This window comes from Dendrobates tinctorius, unplaced genomic scaffold (assembly GCF_039654945.1).
Source record: "Dendrobates tinctorius isolate UK_male_01 unplaced genomic scaffold, ASM3965494v1 ptg000162l, whole genome shotgun sequence".
Lineage (NCBI taxonomy): Eukaryota > Metazoa > Chordata > Amphibia > Anura > Dendrobatidae > Dendrobates > Dendrobates tinctorius.
Window position 1 is genome coordinate 31,228,398 of NW_027361829.1, and position 20,643 is coordinate 31,249,040.

The 20,643-nt window shown below is 44.1% G+C and overlaps 1 protein-coding gene across 3 annotated transcripts in view; it reads right to left on the reverse strand.

Annotated features, from left to right (window-relative positions):
• PDE1C (phosphodiesterase 1C) overlaps positions 1-20,643 on the reverse strand; it is a 1,540,979-nt gene that overhangs the window by 1,081,206 nt on the left and 439,130 nt on the right. The window lies entirely within an intron of this gene.

Consider the following 20,643-nt stretch of genomic DNA (forward strand, 5'->3'; position numbering starts at 1 on the left):
GAAATATTTGTGCCGTGTTGTATAAATGGAGCTAGCATAAAATCCAGAATCTATACAGCAGTACATGTCCTAGGAACCATAATTACTTTGAGGGTTAATTACGCCTGGCAAACTATTAGCTTTAATGGATTCCATAAATCACACAGCCTTCATGGTGAATTAGGATTCCTTGGAAAGAGAACAGACAGACTATAAAGATTTAGGTCTCACACACTTGACTGCAAGCAATATGGTGCAGGATATTTCCTTTCAGTTCATCATTAGGCAGAGAATATGGTGGGGAAATCTATTATATTCAGTGCAATCCCAAACATTAGCTCCATCTTCTAACATTAACATAGTTCTGCTTCCAATGTATATCACACAGCACTAGTATGGACCTTCCACTATGCTCAATGATCACTTACGCTTCATGCACAATGCAAAGCAATGAGCTAGTAGGGTTGCTTCCAGTAAAAATTACATGCTAAATAGCAGTTTGGTTAAAAGATTACATATTCTAGGTTATCAAAATCATATCAGTGGGGTGTCCAAACAGTATACACAGCACCTCCAAGTAGACGTAGTGCCATCGTAACTCCTCCATATAGCACACACAGCTCTTACATGAGGCACACACAGATCTTCCATGTAGCACAACAAAGCTCCTCCATGAAGTACATATACAGCAGTGCACAATATATATTACACTAGATGATGAGCCCGGCGTTGCCTGGGCATAGTAACCAACTGTGGTTAGTTATAACTAATTACTGTATATTGATTATATTGCACATAAAAAACGTGCATCTAATCCTATCCTGTGTGATACTGACTGCTGATCCGTGTATCTAATCCTACCCTGTGTGATTCTGTCTGCTGAGCCATGTATCTATTCCTATCCTGTGTGACACTGACTGCTGAGCTGTGTATCTAATCCTATCCTGTGTGATACTGCCTGCTGAGCTGTGTATCTAATCCTATCCTGTGTGATACTGACTGCTGATCTGTGTATCTAAAGGGGGTTTTACACATAGCGATATAGCTAGCAATATCGCTAAAACGTCACTGATTTTGTGACGTTATAGCGATATTGCTAGCGATATCGCTATGTGTGATACTTACCTCCAACCGGCTCCCCCGCTGTCCATCGCTGATCGCGCGAGATCGGGCGGCTCCATTTCTCGTCGTCTGCTTCCTGCTGGGCTTCCTGCTGTGTGAGACGAGCGACGCGTGGAGGCGGGCGGGAGGACGTCTGGATCGCTGTGTGTGAAAGGTGAGTGTCGTGCGCTGCGTCGCTGCTGCATCGCTGTGAGATCTTTCTGTATGAAAGCTCACTAGCGATCATTTAGCGATGCACCAGCGATCCTGACCGGGTCGGATCGCTCGTCGGATTGCTGGTGCATCGCTAAATGTAAAAGGGCCTTAATCCTATCCTGTGTGATACTGACTGCTGAGCCGTGTATCTAATCCTATCCTGTGTGATACTGGGTTCCCCCTGCAGTCTGTGTCAGAGGGTGGTCTGTGTTGGCATGGTAATAAATTGTGTTATTTCCAGCTTTACAGGAGGACGATAACACCATAGAAATGATAAGAATAATAGGCCTCAGTTACCACAACTGTCTACAAAGAAAACTGTTGCTGATAGCAACTAATCACAGCTCATTTTTCATCTTTTAAACAGCTCTGGGACAGCGTGGCGAGTTTTGAGTGGCGACTTTTGTGTTTCAACTTTTATGTGGTGAGGTTGGTGTATGTGTGGTGAAATGTGTGCTGAGGGTGGTATATGTGTTGAATCACTTGGTAGTGTGTGGCTCATTTTGTGTGTGTGTGTTCATATCCCCGTGTGTGGTGAGTATCCCATGTCAGGGCCCCACGTTAGCAACTGTACGGTATATACTCTTTGGCGCCATTGCTCTCATTCTTTAAGTCCCCCTTGTTCACATCTGGCAGCTGTCAATTTGCCTCCAACACTTTTCCTTTTGCTTTTTTCCCCATTATGTAGATAGGAGCAAAATTGTTTGGTGAACTGGAATGCACGGGGTTAAAATTTTGCCTCACAACATAGCCTATGATGCTCTCGGGGTCCAGACATGTGACTGTGCAAAATTTTGTGGCTGTAGCTATGACGGTGCAGATGCCAATACATACATACACTTTTTCCCCATTATGTAGATAGGGACAAAATTGTTTGGTGAATTGGAATGCGCGGGGTTAAAATTTTTCCTCACAACATAGCTTATGACGCTCTCGGGATCCAGACGTGAATGTGCCAAATTTTGTAGCTGTAGCTGCGACGGTGTGGATGCAAATCCCGGACATACATACACACACACACATACACACCCACATTGAGCTTTATGTATTAGATTACTCAGCGTCATTAGACACAGAAAGGAAATGACTCCCATGAAGCAGCACCTGTAGTGCTGGGATCACGCTGGCACTGGCCAATGTTGGGCTGACAGAGGTGCCTGATGTAATAAAGTGCTGGAGATGAGTATGTCACCACGGAACAGACGGACCATCAGTTAAAGGGAGGTTTATTTACTGGGGATAACACTGACAAAATAAACAGTGCAAATGTGAATATTATGAGAACGAGTAATGTAAGTGGAGCGCCCTCACACGTCAGAGCAGTGGGGTACTCGGTACCGGGCCGGTTAATCTTCTCAACGGGGGTTGTCACGGCAGCGGCGACCCGGTCCGTGGCCCTGGGGCTACATTGTAAAAGGGGCTGATTCAGTGTGCTTAGGGTGAAGAAAGTTTATAAGTGATTCGTGACTCCACCTGTGGTGTTCGGCAATGAAGATGTTAAGCCGATGCTGCAGACAGATCCTCAGGGACAGATGGTGGGGTGCAGCAGTGATGTTTGTTTTGATTGAAGGGTCACTCTTCTCCCACGTTGGTTCCGAATCACCAGCAGTGCTTGTCATCTGGAGTACTCTGTATCCTGTGCCTTTTAACAATGTCCAGCCAAGATATGAGGGGTTACTGCAGGAACCAGAGGGGTATGAGGAAAACGATATCCCCTATGCTCCGAGTCCTTCTCTCCAACTCTGCAGCGGTGCTCTCTCACCAGAATTAGGGGCTCTGCATTAACACAATGGTTACCGGAACTACATATGTGGTACAGTCTCTCTAAATAGGTCACAGCCCTGTCACTGGGTGCAGTCTCTGTGCAGAGGACAGTCTTATCACAGAGCGCAGTCTCTTTGCAGGGAACAGTCTTATCACTGAGCGCAGCCTCTTTGCAGGGGACAGTCTTATCACAGAGCGCAGTCTCTTTGCAGGGGTCAGTCTTGTCACAGAGGTGAGAGCGCAACTTTCTTGGCACTGCAGTCTCTGTGCGCGTTCTCTCTGTCTCTGGCTGATGTACGGGAGATATCTCTCCCAGTCTGTGTCAGCATCCTCCCCTGTCTCATGTCTGGGCTGTTCTGGGAAAACCCTGTGCACTTTTCCCGCTCTCAGCTAACCTCCCTTCCACATACTGGCTGATGAACAGGCTGCTTTTTTGTCCCCAAGGGGACCTGCTGCCCTGCTCAATGGTTCCGGGCACAGAGCAGAGGAGGCAACCCTCTCTTGGCTCTTGCTGCACTTAACCCCCTTACACTGACACAAGGCTTTTCACACAAATTTGCTTTCAGCACTGGTGACAGAAACTTTTGAATCCTGGTGAGTGTGGAATCCCACAAAGTAGCCATCTCCTTGGGATACCGAGTGTATAGTGTGTTCCACGTAAATACTGTGATTTCTTTGTAAATTAAATGTTGTAACACATTCTCACACCTGCCCAAAGAGGCTTGTTCATGTGACCCAGCTCTGCTTGGTATGCAGTAGCTTCTGGGAAGAGCTGGAACAAACTCCCCTAGGCAGTCAGCCAATGACTGCAGCTCAAAGAGTGGGAGGAGCTAACTCTTGTGCTGTGAAGTAGTAAGAATTCTGCCAGCTGAAAGGTGTCATGGTCTGTATTGAAGTTCTTGTCTAGTGCTTCAGGGGTTAATGCTGTTGGCCTCTCTCTGGCTGTGGGAGGGCTTTAAATAGCCTCTTTTTTGGCTCTGTCTGTTGTCAGTGATACTTTTGATCTAGGCTGAGTTCCTGATCCCCGTGTATCTGAGGATACTGTCTGCCTGTGTGTGATTGCTTGTGTATGACCTGGTCCGTTCCTGTTTCTGAGTTTGCTACCTGATTCTGTACTTTCTTAGTCTCTCGGTTTTGACCTCTGCTTGTCCCTGACCTTCCACTTTGTGTTTCCCATCTGATACCACGCTGCTATCTCTGGCTTTCTGACCCTGGATTGTTATTGACCACGCCTCTTTTTCCACCTGTACTGTGTTGTCTCTTGGTTGACCCACATCTGTCTGGCATCCCCCTGGGCTTCTCTAGCCCAAGATCCGGTCACGGGAGTCCGGGGCTTGTCTCCACCCCCTGACACTCCCCTTATGGTCACATGCTTCAGGTCCTCTTTACCTGAAGCACGCTTCTCCACCGCAGCCGTTCCATTCCTCTGGAATCTCTGGGCACCATCCGCTCAACTCAGGACACATGCACTGACTCTGTAAGCAAGGGCAGTGTGGTGTCCTTTACAAAAGGATTGAGTCATTAGGAGTAGTGAAGGGCAGTCCAGCTCTCTTTGATGATCTGGCTCTCTGGCTTCGCTCACCAAAAAGAGAAGGCTCTTTTGGATCCTAAATGGATCCCAATTAAATATATGTTCACAATATGTGAATGCATATTTAAAATTACGTGAATGTAACTGAAACCCACCCCACCCACTCATGGTCAAAATCCTGCCTACTGGCAGTCAGCCAATAAAATTGACGAATGGAGGGAGTTTGGGTCAGGTGGGTGGAGTTATGTCCACTGAACACCAGAATTTTACACCCAGTGAGAGTCATTCAAAGAACTCAGTGGCTAGAACTGGGGTGCCTGGTTCACAGCAGGGAGCTGGCTCTTTGTCTCTATGACCAATTAGGAGAGAGGAATGAAAAGAGTAAGGCAGATTGGAGGAGAAGTTTTCTCCCCCTGACAGCTGGGCCTCGAAGGTGCCAATAAAAGAAGCGGAGCTGACCGCCTAAATATTAGGAAGATATCTATTGCACCTCTAGGAGGAAAAGCTGCAGCAGAGCAGAAACATAGCTCAGCTCTAAGGAAGGAATACACTGATATGACGAAACAAGTGTCTAACTGGGATCTGCCTGTCCGCATGTATGAGTCAATCTTCAACTGTGAGTGTAAACCTGCACACCAACTACCTGTTGTACACAATTACTTGCCTCGTTATCATTAATAAAGAGACCAGTAGTGTAGCTACCAGAGGGGCAGAGGGGGCCATTGCCCCGGGCCACGCTCTCTGAGGGGACCCACCCACTGCTACGCTACTTTACAGCATGCAGATACAGTTGCACTCTGCAGCAGAGCAGGGAGAATTGATCCCCCTGCTGTGCTGCTTGGCCGCTATGGGGCCCCTGAGCAGGTGGTGGGAGGCCCGGTGCCATCAGTGGGCCCCTCATCCATGATTGCAAGTGCAACTGTATTGGCTGCATGCCGATACAGCTGACCGCATTCATGAGAGAAGGAGCGTTATGCTCCCTCTCCCATCACCCCCCTGTCAGCGTCTGACGTCACCGACACTGTCCACACTGACAGGGGGTCGCGATGATGTCACTTCTCGGCGTCTGTAGTCTGGTGATATACGGACGCTCAGAGCAGCGGAGGAACCAGGAAGAAAGGTGAGTATTGGATTTATTTTTTATGGGGCTGAATTATACTATGGAGGCTGCCTATGGGGGTGTGCATTATATTTGGGGCTGCATTGTACTATAGAGTCTGCCTATGGGGATGCATTATATTAGAGCCTGCTTATGGGGGGCTGAATTATACTATATCGAGTCTGCCTATGGCGAGTTTATTATACTATATGGAGGCCTATGGGGAGTGCATTATACTATATCGAGGACTATATTGAGGATTGTCTGGTGCATTATGCTATATGGAGGCTATTTAGGAGGCCATCGTACAGTATGGAGATTACAGTGTTGGAGTTATCAAACAGTTTGGGGGATACTAAGAGGTCATTATATTTACAGTGAGGGGCATTAGAATGTGTATAAAAGAGCATCATACTGTGTTTAGGGGAGCTGTACAGGGGGAGACTCAGGACATTATTAAATGTAAAGTGGACACTTATTGTTATAGGGGAACTCAGGTTACTGTGACTGTCAAAGCAGCACACACTGGGCATTATTACATTCTAGGGGACAAAATGTGGGCACTGTTTTCTAGGGCACTTGAACCCAGCATTACTATATTCTAGACGGTTGAATTTAGAGTGCACAGAGAACACAGAGAACCACACAGCAGGTGCAGTATTAGGGGCACATAAGGCAACAGCGGCTCAGCATTGGGTTATCAGCAGGATGAGGAGTTTGTGCAGGCTGAGAATAGTCCCATTGTGAACAGTGCTGGAAATAGGAGAAGTGAAATGTGTCTTTGTTGTAATCGCTGCAGCAGAGTCCTGGCTGGAGGAGTTGTCATGTCAGTCTAGGCCAAATGGAAAAGACAGGACAAGCAAGCGATTCCATCAGAACGTCAACTGTAAGTCACAATCTATAACTGTGCTGTGATCTCTTATATATTCTGTAGGACTGGTATCTACCACTGATTATATGGCGGTAATATCCATATTGGTCTTTATATAGAGATTATTTTCAGCAACAGCGCGGTCATCTGCTGAGGTTCTCCTACATCAACTATAAGTCCAGGGTCACACTTGCGAGTGCAATGTGAGAAACTTGCGCATCAATACCCGTCACTGCTGCCGGCACTCGGGATCGGAGTGTGCGGCTGCATGTCCTTCTATGCAGCTGAGCGCTCCTGTCTGAACTGCCGGCGGCAGTGCCGGGTATTGATGTGAGAGACTCGCGTGAGTTTCTCGCATTGCACTCGCAAGTGTGACCCCGGCCTTAGTGTGCGTCACCGAGTTGTAATCAAGGTTACTTGCTTAGGGCACCCTGACTAATCGGGCATATCCACTATAGTGCCCAGGTTCATGTGCTCATAAAAGATCACCCTTGCAAAGCTACGTTTCAACGCCTCAGTTAGGTGCACAAGTCTGATGGCCTTGCACAATTGACTAAAAAGTACATAAGAAGACATCTTGGAAAATGTCCAGGATTTACAATCAACTTTAGTTTTTTCTGAAAAGCCTCTATAATGAACAATGATCCCATAATTATCATATTTTTCGGGTTATAAGATACTCCGGATTATAAGATGCACCCCAAATTTTGAGGAGAAAAATAGGAATTTTTTTTTTAAATAAAATGGTGGGGCTTCTTTTAATCTATGTGTCTTATTGCTTACCGGGGGTGGTGGCTGCAGTGAAGCGGGGTCCCAGGGTCGCTGCTGGAGGAGGCAGGAGTGGGGAGATGCTGCAGGCCACAGGTTGGGATGAGGGCGTGTTCTGGTGCATGCGCAGATGGAGATCTCAGCACCAAGATCTCCCAAAATCTTGGTGCCGAGATCTCCATCTGCGCATGTGCCGCACACGGAGGCCGTTTTCTTGATGTCCACCACACAGGAATCCATGTAACTGCTGGGGCTCTGGCCTTTCACAAAATGTCGGCAGAGCCCCGGCAGCACTGGAGACCCCCGCAGCATCACCGAAGATCCGAGCAGCAGCACCGAACCCCCCACAGCGCCAGACACCCCCGTAGCATCGCCGGGCACCCACAGCACCGCCAAACACCCCCTCATCCCAGCCTGCAGCAACGGTACCGGTAAGGTATATATGCATTATATGACGCACCCATTTTCTCCCAAAATTTGAGGGGAAAAAAGTGCGTCATATAATCTGAAAAATATGGTATATTTCAGTTATAGATCATAACTTATTCCATCATGATCTGATGCAGCGGTTCAGCTATGTAGCTTTAATGTCACCGTATAAGTATAACTTACAACACATTTTTATGTCTACTCCAAAGACAATATAGACTGTATATTACATCTGCAAATAAACAAATGCCACTGGAAGCATGGAGCTTTCCTGTATAGCATGCATAATTCATAGTCAAATGAACTGCCACAGGTCATTGTGCAGCAGAGATAACATCAAGATTGGAAATAAAGAACTATTCTCTATCCCATGCCTCATGCTGGTCTATAGAATGCACAGAAAAAAGCAACATAAATTAGTAACGGATTAGTAAGAGGGACCACCAGACATTTTCTGTATATTCTACGCTTACACAATGGCTTGAAAGCAAAACAGAGCAAAGGAGGAATCCATTGTTTTATAAACAGTACAAAAATATTGCAATCATCACAATCTTCAGTGGATATGATAACATTTTAGGGAGATACAGTATGCAATCAGTAGATAACAGAAAATAGCTATAACATAAGGAAATGAAATCCGCTTGTATGCTGGATCAGCACATATATGTGCAAACTACAATTCAAGGATCCTGTAAGGTTTCATACCACTGGAGGGAGGCGTGACAAAGCAAACATGGAAATAATTGCTTATAGTCAAGGATTTAATCACCAACTTGATAGGGAGCGCTTAACCCCTTCACACCCTAGCATGGTGTCACCTTCCTGACCAGGCCAAATTTTGCAGTTCTGACTAGTGTTACTTTATGTGGCAATAACTCTGGAACGCTTCAACATATCCCAGTGAATCTGAGATTTTTTTTTCCTACACTTTGTACTTCATGTTAATGGTATATTTAAGCCGATATTTTTTGCATTTATTTGTGAAAACTTTGAAACGTTGACAAAAATTTTGAAAATTTCTTAATTTTCAAACTTTTAATTTTTTGCTCTTAAACCAGAGAGTTATATAACACAACATAGTTAATAAATAACATTTACCACATGTTTACTTTATGTAAGCATCATTTTTTAAACAATTTTTTTGGTTAGGAAGTTAAAAGGGTTAAAAGTTGATCAGCAATTTCTCAATTTCCCAACAAAATTTACGAAATCAGTTTTTGTAGGGACAACATAACATTGGAAGTAACTATGATGGGCCTATTTGACAGAAAATATCCAAAAGTGACACTAATTTAAACACTTTACCCCTAAAAGTGCTGAAAACCACATTCAATAAATTTATTAACCATTCAGGTTCTTTATAGGAATTAAAGCATTGTGAAAGGAAACAAAATTAAATTGTGCTTTTTCCCTCAAAAATGTTGATTTAGCCTCAAAATTTTCATTTTCACAAGGGTAAAAGGAGAAAATGGACTATAAAATTTGTTGTGCAATTTCTCCTGAGTACGCCGATACCACATATGTGGTAGAAAATTACTATTTGAGCACGTGCCACGCCATTTGACTTTTAGAACGCAAAATTGGATGGAACAGATAACGGATGCCATGTCGCATTTGCACAGCCCCTAATGTGCCTAACCAATGGAAACCCTCCACAAGTGACCAAGTTTTGGAAACTACACCCCTCACGGAACTTATCTAGATGTGTTGTCAGCACTTTGAACCCATGGGTGCTTCATAGAATTTTATAACGTTGAGCCGTGAAAATGAAAAAATAAATTTTTCCCTAAAAAATATTGGTTTTGCCCCAAATTTTACACTTTCACAAGGGAAACAGGCAAAAATGGACCATACAATCTGTTGTGCAATTTCTCCTGAGTATACCGATACCACAAATGTGGTGTAAAACTACTGTTTGGGCACATGGCAGGGCTTGGAAGGGAAGGAGCGCCAAATGAATTCAAGAGCTCAATTTTGACTAGATTAGATTGCGGATGCCAGGTCACATTTGCAGAGCCCCTGACATGCCAAAGCAGCAGAAACCTCTATAAGTGACCTCATTTTGGAAACTGCACCTTTTGAACTAATTATTTAAGAGAGTAGTGAGCCTTTTTAACTTTCAGGTGATTCATAGCATTGTATAAAAATATGCTGAGTAAGTGGAAAATTTCCAATTTCCCCATTAAAATGTTGCTTTGACCCCAAGTTTTCCATTTTCAAAACTGATAATAGGAGAAAATAAATAAATCTAAATGTGCACTGATCATATTGACACCACAAGTGTGTCACAGAAGTTTATACCATTGGGCAGTAAAGAAACAATAATTACATTTTTACGACAAAAAGTTAGTTTTAATCCCAAATTTTACATTTTCACAAAGGGAAATGGGTAAAAATGGCACCAAAATTTGTCACACAATTTCTGCTAAACATAGCATTACCCCATTTGTGGCTGTACAATACTGGTTAGCTACACGGCGAGAATCAGGCAGAATGGAGCGATATTTAACTGTTGGAGAACTAATACAGTATGTGGAATATTTTGCAGACTCCACATGCAGAGCCCCTAAGTGTCAGAAGAGCAGATTCCCCTCTCTAGTGACCCCATTTTGGAGATTACTCTGCAGTTGTAGGGATCATTTTGACTCCATGGGTGTTTTCCAGAAACAAACTGCAGTGGATATTGCTGAGTGAAAATTGCAAATTTGGTAGTGTAATGCCCAGTATGTTGTGACCAGTACATTGTAGAGCCCATACATTGTGCCTAGCTCTTGCATCTATAGATATGCACATGTAAAATTAACCGGGCTCTCAACATTATAGAAATATGTGGACACTAAATGTGGTTTAGGCACCCTCGGGTTAAGAAGGGAGGGGAGCGTTTGAATTTGGGACCGCAGAATTCCCTGGATTTCTTTTGGACCGGAGTGGGCAATTTTTTGTGGACTGAATTGAAGCTTTTATTGAGAACATTTGAATAACATTGTGGATCACATTTATCCTGCACTCTATGTTGAGCACTTACATCTAGGTTTCCTTCTAAATTACATGGTGACATGATTCAGATGAAAACTTGAGGGATTCATTCACTATAATAAGGCCACAGAATTACTCTAAACTCCATCTGGCCTCTGTTCAGTGGTTTCCTTCTTTTCAGAGGTGCACAAAACTGTGCCCAACCACATTTTTATACAATACACTAGTCTCGTCCATATTTCGTATGAGAATGAAATATTCTATGGATCTATAGGCATACAAAAAAATCAGATCCCATACTGATTCCCAGACAGTACTGCATCCAATTTTTACAAATATATTGTAATTATTAACATAGGAAACTCTGGTCTTGTAAATTTTATTCTCTGCTGATGTATAATAATGGATGCCATACTGATGTAAAAAATGGACATACAGATAATAATAATAATTTTAATTCTAAAGCGCCAATATATTCTGATGCACTTTCCGATGGGGCTTGTACAGACAAAAAAGACATTACAGAATAACAATCATCAAATTATTATTATTGTTATTATTATTATTATTATTTATATATCACCACTGATTCCCTGGTGCTGTACGTGAGTAGGGGGTTACGTCCAAAATACAAATTTCACTTACAGTATATAAACCAACAATGGTAGACTGGTACAGAGGGAAGAGGACCCTGCCCTTGAGGGATTACATTCTACTGGAGGATGGGGAAGGAGACAGTAGGTTGAGGGTTGAAGTAGCTCCGATGTTGTTGAGGTGGCAGCATGGTCATTGCAGGTTGTAAGCTTTCCTGAAGAGATGGGTGCTACACACACACACACTTTCTAACACTATTCTACACTGGCATCCATATTCTCACTCAACAACACAGACACTGCCACTACTTTCTACAATGCCACTCTCGCATCAACTATTGACTCTGTCGACCCTCTCATGCATAGCACAATGCTGCATGAACCAGTAAATAAGAAGTATGTGTAAAAGTACAGACACAGAGGGCTATTAATTGCATGAAGGGTGTGAGAACAGATGATAAAAGGGGACTGGCATTGAAGAAATTGTTGTATGGGCAAAACAGGGAAAGTTAGATAAGTATGTTGAGACGATAGGCCAGTCTGAAGAAATGGGTTTTTAAGGCATGCTTTAAACTGTTTGTATTGGGGATTAATTGAAGAGTAATGCATTCCAAAGAATTGGCATATCATGTGAGAAGCCTTGGAGCTGGGAGTGGGAGGTTTAGATTACCGAGGATGTTAAACTTAAGTTACTGTATAAGCAGAACGGAGGTCACAGATAGTGTGGTAGACTGAGACAAGGAAGAAGTGGTGCCAAAGTGTGGAGTGCTTTTTGGGTGAGAGTTATAAGTGTATATTGAACTCTGTAGCGGATGGGCAGCCAGTGCAAAGGCTGACACAAGGTAGAGTTGAAAATAAGAAAAGGCTGAATTCTAGAAATGTTTTTGAGGTATAGATGAAATGAGCGAGTGGTTGGATGTAGGGAGTGACCGAAAGATCTGAATCAAATATAACCCTAAGACAGTGGGTGTGTTGCTGAGAAGTAATGGTAGAATGACATACAGAAATAGCAATATCAGATATAGGTATGTTAGTGGAGGGAAGAAACACAAGGAGTTCAGTTTTTAAAAGATTCAGTTTCAGATAGAGGAAGGACATGATGTTAGAGACAACGGTAAGACAATCACTGGTGTTTTGTAGTAATATAGGGGTGATGTCATGAGATGATGCATATAATTGGGTGTCATCAGCATAGAGATGGTACTGAAAACAAAATTTGCTGATTGTTCCTCCAATAGGGGCAACATACAAAGAGAAGAGGAAGGGGTCGAGACTTGAGAACTGATCCTTGAGGAACCTCGACAGTAAGGCAAAATGGAGAGGAAGAGGAGCCAGCAAAAGATAGCATGTGTAACGGTCACGCGTGTCTGGACGCAGCGAGTACCGCAAGGCGAACCCATGACACGTGTGACCCTGGATACACCGCCTCTAGTAGGGCGAATTTAAATAAAAAAATGTGCAGCTGGATACACCGCCTCCAACTGGCGAATTTAGGTAATACACGTTATATATACAGTAGTCTGGAAACCCCGCCTCCAGTAAGGCAAATTTAAATAATAAAGGGGAAACCTGGGTAACAATAACAATGGTGGGCCCTGCGATAGGGAATAGGGACATGGAGACCTCCTGTACTCCCCTGAGCCAGTGTCCCTGCACTCCTAACGTTCCCTATGCCGGTTCAGCACCGGGCGAAGCACGCGTACCTCAAACCCTGACTCGCCCTGCACCTAAACCCTCACTAGGGAATTTGTCGGTGCGGAAACTAATCCCACCACTGCACTAAACACACATGAGGAAAGATGACAAAACAGGGGAAACACCACTTAGCTTTGCTCTGTTGCGTACGCTCCTAGCAACAGAGCCCACCACCTGCGTGCATCTTCTCCAACCGGATCCATCACCATAACCGGATCCATCACCCTAGTGCATCCTTGGAGCAGAGTCCACCACCAGTTGCAGCTGCCCAGTAAACAGAGACCCAAAGATGAGTCAAACTTCTGCCAAAAAGTCCAGCATGCTCGAGTCCAACTTTTCTGCCAAGAAGTCAAGCATGCTTGAGTCCAGCTTTCAGCAACCAAGTCCAGCATGCTGAGTGCAACTCTCACCATAGTCGCCACTCCACCAAGCCATGCAAGCACTTCCTGCTGACACCATAAACTGCGACTCCACCACGCCATGCCAGCCCTTCTTGCAGACCACATCGTTGGACTCCACCAATCCATGCCAGCACTCCATACAGACTTCACAGCTGCCACTCGTCCCCTCTGGCTGGGCTGCCCAGGACTCCTGTTCAGCTCCATCCTTCACCCAGGCTTGCTTGTAACTAAAGACCTATCACCAACACTGATTGATACACCTGACACTCTTTTATAGAGCATTCACACCTGATTTGTAATACGTGCACATTAAAACTAAAGTGTAATACCACTCACCACCACCGGGGCAACTTAGAACAAACGACACCACGTGTAATAATTCTAATGGCCACCGGGGGCAATCAACCCACTTTGGCACCAAGCCAAAGGAAAAAAAAGTTCACTTTGTCCATTTACTTGTCAGATCCACCTTGGATCATGACAGTACCCCCCCTGGCTGGGCTGCCCAGGACTCTCATTCAGCTCCTTCATCACCCAGGCTTGCTTCCCAAATAACGAACTAAAGACCTATCACCAACACTGATTGATACACCTGATACTCTTTTATAGAGCATTCACACCTGATTTGTAATACGTGCACATTAAAACTAAAGTGTAATACCACTCACCACCACCGGGGCAACTTAGAACAAACGACTCCACGTGTAATAATTCTAATGGCCACCGGGGACATTCAACCCACTTTGGCACCAAGCCAAAGGAAAAAAAGTTCACTTTGCCCATTTACTTGTCAGATCCACCTCGGATCATGACAGCATGAAGGAGCAGTCAGAAAGGTAGGAGGAGAACCAGGAAAGAACAGTGTCCTTGAGGCTGATAGAGCGTAGCATAGTGAGGAATAGCTGGTGATCCACAGTGTCGAATGCTGCAGAGAGATCCAGGAGAATTAGAATGGAGTAGTGACCATTAGATATAGCTGTTAGTAGATCATTAGAGACTTTAATGGCTTCAGTTTCAGTACAGTATAAAGAGTGGAAACTGGATTGCATAGGGTCAAGAAGAGAGTTATGTGAGAGCTAGAGGATTAGACCAGAGTGGAGCAAGCATTCCAAGAATTTTAGAGGTCAAGGGAAGATAGAGACATGTCCATAGTTAGCAGCACACTTTTGGTCGAGGGATTTTTTTTAAGTAATGGATGTATGTTGGCATGTTTAAATGAAAAGGGAAAGATACCAGATGAGAGAGAGGTTAAGTATTTTTGTTAGATGAGTGGTGACAGCTAGGGAAATAGACTGGAGGAGATGTGAGGAAATAGGGTCACGTGCAAGTAGTAGGGCAAGAAGATGTAAGGAGCCTGATCACTTCTTCCGTGCCTGGTTCAAAGACAGAGAGTGAGCTACTTGCAGTGGGGAGGGAGGACAGTGCATCGTATGAAGGATTGGGAGACAATTTCCTGCTGGATATGGTCAACTTTTTCTTTGAAATAATTGGCCAGATTGTCATCGGAGATGTTGGTGGTCGGTGCCTGGACTGAGGAAGGAATGAAAAAGTGTCAAAGAGACGTCTAGGATTCTTGAATAGTGAGGTGATGAGGGTGTTGAAATAGGTTTGTTTGCAGAAGTGAAGTGCAGAGTTGTATGTTATAACCCCTTCCCGACCTTTGATGCCACATAGGCATCATGAAAAGTCGTGCCAATGCGACCCATGACGCCTATGTGGTGTCATGAATTGATTGCCCCCCTGCAGGTCAGGTGACCGGGGTCACTGAAAGGTCACCCAACCCGCATACAGAGGACCCTTTATAGTTAACACCAGGGGGCGTGGCTTAGCCCCCACGTGCCTACGATCGCTCTGATTGGCTGTTAAAAGTGAAACAGCCAATCATAGCGATTTGTAATATTTCACCAATGAAATTTGGTGAACTATTACAATCCAACGATGGCCAATGCTGCAATAGACCTAGACCTGACCCCCTCACACCGACTGGCGGGGTCCATCGGCTGCCGCCATCATCATCTGCTCCCCTCCCACTTCCCTCTGCTCCCCCCTCACCCTCCACGGTGCCTCTGATGTCCTGCTCTGGCTCCCGTAGTCCTGCCGTCCTGGATCACGGGCGCCGCCATCTTGGAAAATGGCGGACGCATGCGCAGTGCACCTGCCGGAATTTGCCGGCTGCAGATTCATTTTTTCATTTTGATCACTGTGATAAACTCTCACAGTGATCAAAATAAAAAAAGGTAAATACACCCCCCTTTATCACCCCCATAGGTAGGCACAAGTAATAAAATAAAAAAAATATATTTTTCCATTAGGGTTAGAATTCGGGTTAGGGCTGGAATTAAGGTTAGGGTTAGAAATAGGGTTAGGGTTGGAATTAGGGTTAGGGTTGGGATTAGGGTTAGGGTTGGGATTAAGGTTAGGGTTGGGATTAGGGTTAATATTAGGGTTAGGGGTGGGTTGGGGTTGGGATTAGGGTTAGGCTTGTGTTTAGGGCTACAGTTGGGATTAGGTTTAGGGGTGTGTTGGGCTTATGGTTGTGGTTAGTGTTATGATTAGGGTTGGGATTAGGGTTAGGGGCGTGTTGGGGATAGACTTGGAGTTAGAATTGAGGGGTTTCCACTGTTTAGGCACATCACGGGGTCTCCAAATGCGACATGTGACACCATTTATTCCAGCCAATTTTGCGTTCAAAAAGTCAAACAGTGCTCCCTCCACCCTCCATTCTGAGCCCTGACGTGTGCCCAAACAGTGGGGTACCCCCACATATGGGGTATCAGCGTACTCAGGAAAAATTGCACAACAACTTTGGGGGTCTAATTTCTCCTGTTACCCTTGGTAAAATAAAAAATTGGGACTAAAAAATTATTTTTGTGGAAAAAAAATGATTTTTTATTTTCGCGGCTCTGCGTTATAAACTTCTGTGAAGCACTTGGGGGTTCAAAGTGCTCACCACACATCTAGATAAGTTCCGTGGGTAGTCTAGTTTCCAAAACGGGGTCAATTGTGGGGGGTTTCCAGTGTTTAGGCACATCAGAGGCTCTGCAAACGTAACATGACGCCCGCAGACCATTCCATCATGTCAGTATTTCAAAAGGTCACTAATTCCCTACCGAGCCCCGACGTGTGCCCAAACAGTGGTCCTCCACCACATATCGGGTATAAGCATACTCAGGACAAACAGGAAAACTACTTTTGGGGTCCAATTTATCCTGTTACCCTTGTGAAAATAAACTGTGGGCTAAAAATCATTTTTTGAGGAAAAAAAAGATTCTTTATTTTCACTGTTCTGCGTTATAAACTTCTGTGAACCACTTGGAGGTTCAAAGTGTCCACCACACATCTAGATAAGTTCCTTGGGTGGTCTAGTTTCCAAAATGTGGTCACTTGTGGGGGGTTTCCACTGTTTAGGCACGTCAGAGGCTCTGCAAACGTAACATGATGCACAGAGACCATTCCATCAAGTCAGAATTTCAAAACGTCACTACTTCCCTTCCGAGCCTCGACGTGTGCCCAAACAGTGGTCCCCCCCACATATGGGGTACCAGTGTACTCAAGACAAACTGGACAACCACTTTTTGGGGTCGAATTTATCCTGTTACCCTTGTGAAAATAAAAAATTGTGTGCTAAAAATCATTTTTTGAGAAAAAAAATGATTTTTTATTTTCACAGCTCTGTGCTATAAACGTCTGTGAAGCACTTGGGGGTTCAAAGTGCTCACCACACATCTATATAAGTTCCATGGGGGTCTAGATTCCAAAATGGGGTTGTCACGGTCACGTGTGTGTCTGGACGCAGCGAGTACCGCAAGGCGAACCCATATGACGCACGTGACCCTGGATACACCGCCTCCAGTGGGGCGAATTTAAATAATAAAACGTGCAGCTGGAAACGCCGCCTCCAACTGGCGAATTTAGGTATTACACGTTATACATACAGTAGTCTGGAAACCCCGCCTTCAGTAAGGCAAATTTAAATAACAAAGGAAACCTGGGAAACATTAACAATGGTGGGCACTGCGATAGGGAATAGGGACGTGGAGACCTCCTGAGCTCCCCTGAGCCAGTGTCCCTGCACTCCTAACGTTCCCTATGCAGCTTCCGCACCAGGCGCGCAACAGGAACCTAAAAACTCTAGCTCGTCCTGACCTAAACCCTCACTAGGGAATTGGTCGGTGTGGAAACTAATCCCACCACTGCACTAAACACACATGAGGGAAAATGTCAATACAGGGGAAACACCACTTAGCTTTGCTCTGTTGCGTACGCTCCTAGCAACAAAGCCCACCACCTGTGTGCATCTTCTCCTCCACCCAGATCCATCACCATAACTGGATCCTTCACCATAGTGCAGCCTTGGAGCAGAGTCCACCACCAATTGCAGAAGTCCAGTAACAGAGTCCCAAAGATGAGTTCAGCTCCTGCCCAAAAAGTCAAGCATGCTTGAGTCCAGCTGTCAGCAACCCGCATTCTGAGTGCAAATCTCTCCATAGTCGTCACTCCACCAAGCCATGCAAGCACTTCCTGCCAACACCATAAACTGTGACTCCACCACGCCATGCCAGCCCTTCTTGCAGACCACCTAGCTGCCACTCGTCCCCTCTGGCTGGGCTGCGCAGGACTCATGTTCAGCTCCTTCATTCACCCAGGCTTCGTGGGAATGACTAACACACAATCAATATCACCAACAGTGAATGATACACCTGACACTCATTTATAGAGCATTCACACCTGTTACCTAATCACGTGCACTTAACCAAAGAACTAAAGTGCGCTACTGCTCACCACCACTGGGGCAACTTAGAATGAACGACACCACGTGTAATAATTCTAATGGCCACCGGGGGCAATCAACCCACTTTGGCACCAAGCCAAACGGAAAAAAGTTCACTTTTCCATTTAACTTGTCAGATCCAGCCTGGATCATGACAGGGGTCACTTGTGGGGAGTTTCTACTGTTTAGGCGCATCAGGGGCTCTGCAAGCGTACATGACGCCCGCAGACCATTCCATCAAAGTCGACATTTCAAAATGTCACTACTTCCCTTCCGAGCCCCGACGTGTGCCCAAACAGTGGTTCCCCCCACATATGGGGTACCAGCGTACTCAGGACAAACTGGACAACAACTCTTAGGGTCCAATTTCTCCTGTTACCATCGTGAAAGTAAAACATAGCGGGCTAAAAAATCATTTTTTGAGGAAAAAAATATTTTTATTTTCACGGCTCTGCGTTATACACTTATGTGAAGCACCTGGGAGTTCAAAGTGCTCACTACACATCTAGATAAGTTCCTTAGGGGGTCTAGTTTCCAAAATGGGGTCATTTGTGGGGAAGCTCCAAAGTTTAGACACACAGGGGCTCTCCAAACACGATGTGGTGTCCGCTTACTATTGGAGCTAATTTTCCATTCAAAAAGTCAAATGGTGCTCCTTCTCTTCCGGGCCCTGCCGTGCGCCCAAACAGTGGTTTATGACCACATATGAGGTATCAGTGTACTCAGGAGAAATTGCCCAACAAATTTTAGGATCCATTTTATCCTGTTGCCCATGTAAAAATGAAAAAACTGAGGCTAAAATAAAATTTTTGTGAAAAAAAGTCCTTTTTTTTACGGATCAATTTGTGAAGCATCTGGGGGTTCAAAGTGCTCACTATGCATCTAGATAAGTTCTTTGGAGGGTCTAGTTTCCAAAATAGGGTCACTTGTGGGGGAGCTCAAATGTTTAGGCACACAGGGACTCTCCAAAGGTGACATGGCAACCACTAAATATTCTAGCATATTTTCCATTCAAAAATTCAAATGGCGCTCCTTCCCTTCTGAGCCCAGCCGTGCGCCCAAACAGTGGTTTATGACCACATATAATGTATCGGTGTACTCAGAAGAAATTGCCTAACAAATTGGATCCATTTTATCCTGTTACCTATGTGAAAATGAAAATGAAAAAATTGATGCTAAAAGAAAATAATTTTTTGGGCAAAAATTAAAATGTCCAATTTTTCCTTCCATGTTGCTTTAGTTCCTGTGAAGCACCTGAAGGGTTAATAATCTTCTTGAATGTAGTTTTGAGTAGCTTGAGGGGTGCAGCTTTTAGAATGGTGTCACTTTTGGGTATTTTCTGCCATATAGACCACTCAAAGTGACTTCAAATGTGAGGTGGTCCCTTAAAAAAATGGTTTTGTAAATTTTGTTGTAAAAATAAGAAATCGCTGGTCAACTTTTAACCCTTAAAACTTCCTAACAATAAAATGCTGTTTCCAAAATTGTGCTGATGTAAAGTAGACATGTGTGTAATATTATTTATTAACTATTTTGTGTCACATAATTTTCAAAATTTTCAAAATTTTTGCCAAATTTCCGTTTTTTTTCACAAATAAACGCAAATATTATCGACCTAAATTTACCACTAACATGAAGCCCAATATGTCACGAAAAAACAATGTCAGAATTGCTAGGATGCGTTGAAGCGTTCCTGAGTTATTACCTCATAAAGGGACACTGGTCAGAATTGCAAAAAATGGCCAGGTCATTAAGGTCAAAATAGTCTGGGTCATGAAGGGATTAAGCAAATGCAGATAATACAGATGGCACACGGTACATAATACAGATGATACACGGATGGAATATGGATGGATATACAGATAAAAACTGTCTGATTTTCTGGATGTAAATCAGACGATTTTTTCATATGCTTATCTGAACCAGGCCAAAGAGTGAGGCCACATACTGGAATTTTGACTAAGCATATTTTGACAGTGTGCTTTATGATTGAATATTGTTTAGCAGGATCATTACTACAGCTGTTCCTCAATGATTAAATTGGCCTAATAAATTTAGGCTAGGCAGTAAAAAAACCATGCTTGCATAGGGTGGGTTTCCGTGTAGCATTCAGAGCACAGATGGTGCTCATCTAATGTGTCAAAGTAGCCACTTCATAATAATATTCCAGCATGGTGAGTTTTGAAAAAACTTGACTTTTAATATCTATTTAAAAATTACATAGTGTCACACACTTAAAATAACAACATCTACTGTATATAGTCCTATGTAAACGTGTATTTACTAAAGAGGCACACTGGTGGGCAACAAGTCAATGAAGAGTTTAAATATAAATAATCCTAACTCATCTTGTTCTATACACACAACTCAAATAACAGTGGTCATCAAAAATAAATCTGTGTATCAAAGAGCTCCTGTGGTTCCAATATCTCACAAAGATATGTGA